The 9,767-nt window shown below is 42.9% G+C and overlaps 1 pseudogene; it reads left to right on the top strand.

Annotated features, from left to right (window-relative positions):
- Positions 1-2,597: 2,597 nt before the first annotated feature.
- LOC101152323 (protein FRG2-like) lies at positions 2,598-9,302 on the top strand (annotated as a pseudogene).
- The last annotated feature ends 465 nt before the right edge of the window (positions 9,303-9,767 follow it).

Here is a 9,767-nt window from a genome sequence, read left to right as displayed (position 1 = left end):
TTCTGCTTAAGGATAGAGTAAATAACAGCATCTGGCTATTTCAGGACACTAAATTGCTGAAAGAGAAATGGGTGCTAGGTAAAGATAGGGCACCAAAAGGCCATTTCCTGAAGCATTCTCAATGATGGTTGAGCAAGATGACAGTGTCCTCTTTCAGGACACCTGAAATCCAAGAAGGGCACCTTTTATATTACTTAAAAGTATCAGGATCAGGATGTCAAGAACATGGGAAGATAATGAGAGCGCTAAAGCATCAACGCACAGTTTTACACAAGTAGATGAAAAGACCAAAAGACACTGATAATAAAACAGTGAAGAAGAATTTAAGTAAAAGGAAGAAAATGCTAATTCTGATTTGATGGCTAATTTAATACAACTGTTAAATTTAACCTAACGCTGCCTCCTTACATATTTTAAATTCGGCTTAATGATTTCTTTGTACATAGTGAACTATATCTAACTGAATGTGTAAACAGACTGTAATCTACTCTTGTGCCAATCACCGAGTTTCAGCCAAAGATGGCCAACTGTTACAACTGTTAAAATACGGCAAAAGCCAAATTGTCTGTTTTGGTACTTCACTTCCGTTTTCTCTATGTCACTTTCCTTTTTCTATCCATGAATCTTCTTTGACCAAGAGACAGCACTGGATCATCTCTGAACGTATTTTGGTTCAGGTGCTGCCCAATTTGTGAATCGTTCTTTGCTTGATTAAATTCTGTTAAATTTAAGATTTTTCTTTTAACACAACTCTACATAGGCTAAAGTGTGGGTATTCTTTTCATTCAGTAACAAAGAACCATCAGTCTTGATAAGAAAATGGTTCAGAAAGAGGCATATAAAGAAATGGGTACAGTTAAGAAACAACAATAGGATGGTGGGTTTTGTACTGTTCTAAGGAACAATGACATTCTGTAGAGGTGTTGCAGGATCAGTCAAGTTATATGAGAAGGAAACTGGGGAAGTGTCTTTCAAGTTACCTCTTCTGTGTTCATCAGAAAAACTCCATTTTTTATTTGTTTTACGTATTAGATATATATATATAATGTTTGTAGGAAAAAGGCTATAATACTTAAATACATATTTGAAATAATAGACAAAAGGACACATAAATTATAGGATAGCTTTATAAGTCTGCCTGACTTCAACATTTTTCATTTTTATTTATTTATTTAGTTATCTATTTATCTATTTATTTATTTTTGAGACGGAGTCTCGCTCTGTCGCCCAGGCTGGAGTGCAGCGGCGCGATCTCGGCTCACTGCAAGCTCTGCCTCCCGGGTTCACGCCATTCTCCTGCCTCAGCCTCCCGAATAGCTGGGACTACAGGCGCCCGCCACCACGCCCGGCTAATTTTTTTTTGTATTTTTAGTAGAGACAGGGTTTCACCGTGTTAGCCAGGATGGTCTCGATCTGCTGACCTCGTGATCCGCCTGCGTTGGCCTCCCAAAGTGCTGGGATTACAGGCGTGAGCCACCGCTCCCGGCCCAACATTTTTTAATTTTAATGATTTAGTTTTAATTTTAATGAAAGTCTTACAGATACTGCATTTAATTAATCTAGCCAAAACTGATTATTAATTCCACATGAAGTAAAATTCTGCTTTGTTTCTAGATTGTCAATCTTTTTAAAAAATGAATTTGCAGAAGAGATAATAACTTTAAGTAGTAGCAAATTAAACAATATGGTGAAAATTCAGTGTCTCAATGATGACAGCCAATGAGTCTGAAAACACACGTATTTGCATGCGTCTCCCCTCCCACTGTCCACATCGTGTAGCAGAATCTAAATTTGCTAGATTCTGACACAAGAAAAACTAGTTAGAATAACTCTTATGTATTAAAGAAATACTATCAATAATTAATAACTTCCTAAATATAAAGTACCAGTCCCAGATGGGTCCACTGGTAGAATCTACCAAACATTTATGAAAAATATTATAACAATTCCTTACAATCTTTTTCAGAAGACAGAATCAGAGGGAATACTTCCTAACTCATTCAATGAGGCTAATATTAAAACAGCACAATGATATTACAATAAAAGAAAACTGCATACCAATGTCTCACATGAGTGTGTATGCAAAAATCCCCAACAAGACAAGACTAGGCATTGTAGTTTCACTGATTGGAACAAATTTAGATTCCCCTGCAGGATGTGGACAGTGGGAGGGGAGACGCATGCAAATTTAGATTCCGCTGCATGATGTGGACAGTGGGAGGGGAGACGCATGCAAATTTGGATTCCACTACAGGATGTAGTGGGAGAGAAAACGCATGCAAATTTAGATTCCGCTACAGGTTGCAGTGGGAGAGAAGACGCGTGCAAATTTAGATTCCGCTGCAGGATGTGGACAGTGGGAGGGGAGACGCGTGCAAATTTGGATTCCGCTGCAGGATGTGGACAGTGGGAGGGGAGATGCATGCAAATTTAGATTCCGCTGGAGGAAGTGGACAGTGAGAGGGGAGACGCGTGCAAAGTTGGATTCCTCTACGCGATGTGGACAGTGGGAGAGGAGACGCATGCAAATTTAGATTCTGCTACAGGATGTGGACAGTGGGAGGGGAGACGCGTGCAAATTTAGATTCTGCTACGCGATGTGGACAGTGGGAGAGGAAACGCGTGCAAATTTAGATTCTGCTACAGGATGTGGACAGTGGGAGGGGAGACGCATGCAAATTTGGATTCCGCTACAGGTTGTGGACAGTGGGAGGGGAGACGCATGCAAATTTGGATTCCGCTACAGGTTGTGGACAGTGGGAGGGGAGACGCATGCAAATTTGGATTCCGCTACATGTTGTGGACAGTGGGAGCAGAGACACATGGTAACTTAGATTCTGCTACACGATGTGGACCGTGGGAGAGGAGACGCATGCAAATTTAGATTCTGCTACACGATGTGGACCGTGGGAGGGGAGATGCATGGATGTGGATGGGGATTTGTGGAAACTCTCTGGATTTTGTGTTCAATTTTACTGTGAACCTAAAACTGCTCTAAAAAATAAAGTTTATTTAAAATATCTTGAAGACTATTTTTATTCATTTCAAAGTTTTATAACGAGTATGTTCAAAATTACTGGTGTAATTAAAATAAATCTGTATCTCCATGTTTTAATCTTACATTGTCATTCCCTTTGACGGATCCTCCAGATACTCTAATATCCCATCTTACCTGCTTACAGCCACTGTCTCCCCTTCCCTGCCTCCATCTTTCTCCCTCTTCCTTTTATTTTTTCTCCTTTCTTCTGTACCTCTCAGCTTTCCTTCTTTTGGATTCTTATGCTGTGAACAGTAGACTTTTTTTAAATTACCGTAAGTATTGAGGGCATATGACACAAACTTATGGTGGAATTAGGGCAGCCGAGCACAGTGTCTCTGCATTCACAGAACCGGGTCTTAGTTCGGGCCTCAGGCAGGACTGGGTCTGAGTTCAGGAAACTATCGTCAGATAAAACCAAGTGTCTGGCTCTGTGATTGCCAGTCGGGTGACTCTACTTTCTGTCTCTATCTGCTCTTATAACCATATGACCCACTACTTCTCTTTGCTTGCCTGACATTTAGACTAGTTTTAATAAAGTCCATTTGACCCTACTAATTACCAGGAAAATAGAACATGCCTTTGGGCACATACACCTCACATGAGCCCCTGTACTAGCCAATTAATGTGTAAAAGCTCTACCAAATGGTGTCTTTTCTTGGTCTATTAACCAATTATACAAATATCCCTCCTCTAACAGTCTTGATAGACATTCAATCTAGATCCAAATTCTATGAAGTTCATGTGTATTAGTTTACCAGTCCACTTCAGTTATCTGCTAAAGCCTTTGCGTTGTCCAGTTTTCTAGTTTTAAACGATCAGAGGAGACTGTCCGATAGATGAGACACTTTGGTAATATGTGGTAGTAGTACCAAAGGCCACCTATAGAGAAAAATCATGAAATTCTTTAATTACTTTGAATTCTGTATAAAAAGTAGAAATATAAGAATAGTTTCTGTGATTTAAAGTTGCTATTAAATAAAGACTTGTCATGTATGCTTTTTAAAAAATTGTCCTTTTTAGGCAGAGAAGTAGTGCATGAGTTGACAATATTTAATTTATTGGTATAGATACATCTATATTTGTACTTATATGTATTTGTGGAGTGTGTGTACTTGTATGTGTATACATAAAAGAACACTAATGACTAAATATTGAACTTGATGACTTACATTGGAAACCCCGAGAAAGAAGGACGTCTTATTTGCGTCACGTACTACACCATAGCACACACTTAGTACTCAGAAAGTTAAATAATAATAATAATAACAATTGTGTAATAAAAATGGTCACAGGGACAGACTGGTAGAGGTAGAATGAAGTCCAGTAATAATAACTGATACAATACTAGTCTCCAGAAGAACATGTAATTTTTTATCTCTTTTACCCCCAAGATACTCTTAAAATTATTCAGGTGAAGTCTGACTCACAGAACTCCCAGCATACACAAATGCAAGAATTTATAGTCCAAGTTTGTTGTAAGTAATGGACCAGTGCACATCTGGGAGAAAAGCATAAAAGAACAGTCAGATTGAGGTGCTTTATTTTTCATTCAATCTCATTTATTTGAACATTTATTAAATCTGCAGTGGATGGTTAACTCATACTGTGGATGTCTCCAAGCCCTCAGGAGAGTGTTCATCCAAGAGACAGAGAGAGCCCCTGAGGGTCTATTTGGCAGAGACTGACAAAGAGATGAAAATATTTGAAAACATGCTGTCTTCTCCAGACATTTGTCTGTACATTTGTATAACAGCTGTGGGTGAGACTTTTTCCCACTACTCAATGTTCTTTTCTCCCAAGCTGAGTGTAATTTTAAATATCTACACACACTGTGAATAGACATAGGGCATCACCTAAATTTAAATGAACAGTCTCTAGTCAGTGATGGTTTATGTGTAACCTAAACACTTTCTGGCCAAACTGGGGAGGGAGGGAAGGAAGGAAGGAAGGCAAGCTGTTACAATGATGGTTTATGTGTAACCTAAACACTTTCTGGCTAAACTGGGGAGGGAGGGAGGGAGGGAAGGAAGGAAGGCAAGCTGTTACAATGATGGTTTATGTGTAACCTAAACACTTTCTGGCTAAACTGGGGAGGGAGGGAGGGAAGGCAGGCAGGCAGGCAGGGCAGGCAGGTAGGGCAGGGCAGGCAGGGCAGGGCAGGCAGGGCAGGGCAGGCAGGGCAGGGCAGGCAGGCAGGGCAGGGCAGGCAGGGCAGGCAGGGCAGGGCAGGGCAGGCAGGCAGGGCAGGCAGGCAGGCAGGGCAGGCAGGGCAGGCAGGGCAGGCAGGCAGGCAGGGCAGGCAGGGCAGGCAGGCAGGGCAGGCAGGCAGGGCAGGCAGGCAGGGCAGGCAGGCAGGCAGGGCAGGCAGGCAGGGCAGGCAGGCAGGCAGGGCAGGCAGGCAGGGCAGGCAGGGCAGGCAGGCAGGCAGGGCAGGCAGGCAGGCAGGGCAGGGCAGGGCAGGCAGGCAGGCAGGCAGGCAGGCAGGCAGGCAGGGCAGGCAGGCAGTCTGTTACAATGATGGTTTATGTGTAACCTAAACACTTCGTGGCCAAACTGTGGGGGCGGGGGTAAGGAGGGAGGGAGGGATGGAGGGAGGGAAGGAAGGAAGGAAGACTGTTACACTAGAGATTTCAAAATAAAATTTAGGGGAGAGTAGTAGTACATAAACTATTAATAACCAATATGATATAATAATTTAACTAAAATGAACAAAATTCCTATTATGGTATCTATGAACATGCTTTCTTAGAGTAAAATGTTCTCATATCTTGGTAGGGCACTGGTTAAAAACAGCAAGGATTTAGAAGTCGAAGACTTATCAAGTAAGTAGCAGACCCGTCTTCAGACCCTTTACAGAGTTATCCAAAAAGCAGTCATTTAAACAAGAGCAGATAATTTTTCTAGCTTCCTATTAAGTTTAGATGTTAATGTTACTACAAAATTTAACTTTCTTATAAAATTACCTGATAAAATTTTATACAATATTATGATATCATAGTATATCAAAATTTATTTGTATGTCAAATAAATTTTACATGATATTGGAGACGCATGGATTGATGATGCGTATATGATGATTTTATGATAAGTTCCATTTAAATTCAGACAATTTCATTAGGCAGTGTCTGTCGACCACTAATTTTTTTTTTGGTTCCGCTATTTGCACAGACAGCACAGCTGGGAAAACAGATTCACCCGACACAGTATCTTCCCCGCGTCTTTCTCCTCCTCAGGGAATCAGTTCATCAGTCAATCAAGTCATTTGGGACTGGAGGCTGAGTACTCCCTAACGTAGAAGGTCTCATTCCTGCATGCTTTCCTCAGCAGAGGGGGAGACGAGAAGGTCCTTTTAGGGGACACTTGCTTGGACATAGACTAGGCTAGTTGGAGGGCTCCCACCTGCAGAGGCAGATTCTGCCGCAGTAGGAAGGGATGAGGCAGCTATTCTGAACCTGGAGCTCCACCACACCTTGTCCCGTCTCACTGAGGCAATTTTGAGAGGCTGCCCTGGAATACGTCTTGCTGGTGGATGTTGAGAAACAACGTGGGCTTTGATGGGATTCGGGTGGTGTCTGCGGTGTGAAGACAGGAACTGATGTTCAGCATCTAGGCTGTTTTTCTTGTGATCAGTTGGGTTACCTGTTTGGGACCAAGTCCATCTTTACTAGGGGGGCTGGGTAAATTCCACAGAACACAGTGGCGCTCCCAGGATGACTGAGGCAGGGTGAGAAAGGTGGAAAGTTTTTCCACCTACACTTTTTGCTACCTCAGGAAATAGGGGCCAATTAGGTTACATCCGGCTCTAATCTAATCAATTCGATTTTGGTGCGTTTGATCTAATTATCTTCCCTATTTTTTAGGCAGGAAGGGCCATTTTATTTGGTATTTACTTTTTCTCTGCAGTTTTATTTCATCATATATGTATGGATCTAATACAGTCAACCATATCTTGATATTTGTTGTTTCCAAGCATTTGAGAAATTACAATATCTATGTATATAATTTTAACACTATAATAAATTATCTTCTGTGCAAAATATATAACATATATCAATATAGGTATGTTTAATTCTGCATCTTGAAAGGTGAACAGGATCATAAATCTTTCCAGGTAGGAACTGGGACAGAAATCGGAAGAAATGATTCCCCAGTCTTCTGATCCCTGTGCTCCCAGTTCTTTGTTTCTTGTCACTATGCCAGGATCCTGAAAATGTCTCCCCTTAACTGTGTCTAGGTCCCCAGTAGAACTACAGCAAGAAACTTTTCTTATTGAGGCTCTAATGAGTGGCAGGAAGGAGAAACCGTTCAGCCAATAAGAGTAAGCCAAGCCCAGCCGAGGGACCTATAAAAGGCAGGTCCAGCTGATAAACCCACACTCTGCATTTGGACGTGTAAGATAGTAGAGAAGGGTCTCTACAATTTAAGTAGCAGAGGGATAAGACAGCGCCCCTTTCACTTGAGCTTCAACATGGGAAAGGGAAATGAAGACCCCGATCTCCACTGCTCCTCCATCCAATGTTCCACTGACCAGCCCCCTTTCCAACAGATCTCCTTTACAGGAAAGGGCTCAGATGAGAAGAAACCGTTCAAAGGAAAAGGCAAGACCGCCTCTTCCCATTCCAGTGAGAAGCACATACAAAGGCAAGGTAAGGCCTTGGGCTGCTCCTATGGAGGCTGGAAGGAGGGTTGGAATTAGGGATACTGAGCTATGTGTCTTTGGTAGGGTTTTATTTTGAGATTGGGGATGGGAGATGGCTTAGCGCCCTCAGGGGACTTTGAGAAACGTGTTCACTCATGACGCTGGCAAAAGAGCTTCACTTGAAAGACTGATCCGCAAAAATGCATCAGAGATAGAATATGGGACCCTGCCTAGGGAGAGGTGAGTCACCTAAGCTTTCTTTTGCAGTAGGATTAGAGCCAAATCCAAAAATCCAAAAGAGGAGAAGTCCCAGGAGACCAAGCCCAAAGCCAGAAACAGCACTACTAGATTAGGTAAGATTTGACTCTTTGAAGGTGAGAAGGGACAGGGCAACAACACAGGCTCTCCTGGCAAGGAAACTGGGAGCTCCTTGGCAGCCAGGGCCGTACAGATCCTGGACACTGCAGAACAGAAGAGAGCTGGGGTTTGGTGGCAGCCTGAGCTCCTGCGTGTCCAGGATGGACTAGGAATTTCAGGGTGTCCAGTTGGAGGCACTTTTTCAAACTCTCATTGGATTCAAAGAACCAGAGTCCAGCTCATATTGGGGAAACTTCAGGAAAAGAAAAATCAGTTCCAAGGACAGCTGCCAAGACAGAGCAGGTAGAATCTTGGTGTTTTTTCTTGGTAATGGTGGTGTTTTTGTTGTTTGTTTGTTTGTTTTTTGTGGCCCCAAAGGGCAAATAATCAGGAAACTTTTATACATGTCTTCAGCAGGATGGGAGTTTCTTAGTGACAAGTAAATTTTTGAGATCTTAGCTCTGAGAATATTTGGGGACTCACAAGGGGTTCAGCCTCACTTCATTCCAGTGCTGAGATGGTCAGGAAGGAGTGGGAGAGACAAGTGGGGTTCACCTGGGTGCACAGGAGGTTCTGGAAATGAGGGTCTGTGGGGACTGCTCTGACGAGTCTCTCACATGCATTCTCTGCAGGGAACTGTCCAGAAGAGGAACGCAGCTTCATGTTAAAAAAAAAAAAATCAAAGTCCTCCACTGCTGTGCACTACAGTGAAATCCAGGAGACCTGTGATGCCCACCATAGGGAACATTCGAGCGCTTGCACTGGGCACAGCCAGTGGCACAGGTCTGGGGCCCTAGGAGTCCAATGACCGGCACTTGGAAAAAGCTTGGTGACCTCTGTTGGAGCTATGTTGGAGGCTATTTATCAAGACCTAGCCCAGGTGTGGGCACAGCAGGTCCATTTTCCACTGACCTGAGAGCAGCTCACATTGCTGACTTGGATCTGGGGGCCTCTGTGTGCCCAGGTGCAGACCTTCTATGCCATTTCCACCCAGGGAGCTTAAGTCTTACCTGCTGAGGGTTGGCTTGTCTCAGCCACACTGTCTGGTCCTGGGGATAGAGGCCCGAATAGAGAAGCTCACCCTTTTTTGGGCATGATGTAACTGAGCATGTCAGTGGATCAGATGAGGCTTGAGCTGAGAGGACCCTGACCCTATTCAGCAGAGGATGCAGCTCTGAGAACGAGAACAAGGACCTGCTACTGCTCAGATTTTTCTAGATGACCAGCAGTGACAACATTAGATGCACTGTGTTAATAAATGACAGAACATGAAGAAATCATAGGAAATAAATTTGAACAATATAATCAGAATGGTAAGCTCTGCATTTTGTAAAAGGCTGATGCTATAGACAAATTTTATATTTCATGTTAGATGTGGAGGTCTGATGACAGTCACGCATTTCTATGTAATCAGGAAAATATTAGAATGTGACCATATGAGTTTGCATATTTTAGATTGTAGAAAAGAAATGTTACCCAGGATGGAATGCAGTGACACAATCTTAGCTCACTGCAACCTCCTCTTCCTGGGTTCAAACAATTCTCATGCCTCAGCCTCTCAAGTAGCTGGGACTACAGGCATATACCACCATGCCTGGCTATTTTTGTTTTTTGTGTATTATTAGTACAGACAGAGTTTTGTCACGTTGGCCAGGTTGGTCTCGAACTCAAGTGATAACACCAGCCTTGACCTCCTAAAGTGCTGGGATTACAGGCATGAACCGCCTTACC

The sequence above is a fragment of the Gorilla gorilla genome, chromosome 2 (assembly GCF_029281585.2).
Source record: "Gorilla gorilla gorilla isolate KB3781 chromosome 2, NHGRI_mGorGor1-v2.1_pri, whole genome shotgun sequence".
In the NCBI taxonomy this organism is placed as follows: Eukaryota; Metazoa; Chordata; class Mammalia; order Primates; family Hominidae; genus Gorilla; species Gorilla gorilla.
Note: the sequence above shows the minus strand (reverse complement) of the source record. Positions and strands in the feature narration are given on the sequence as shown.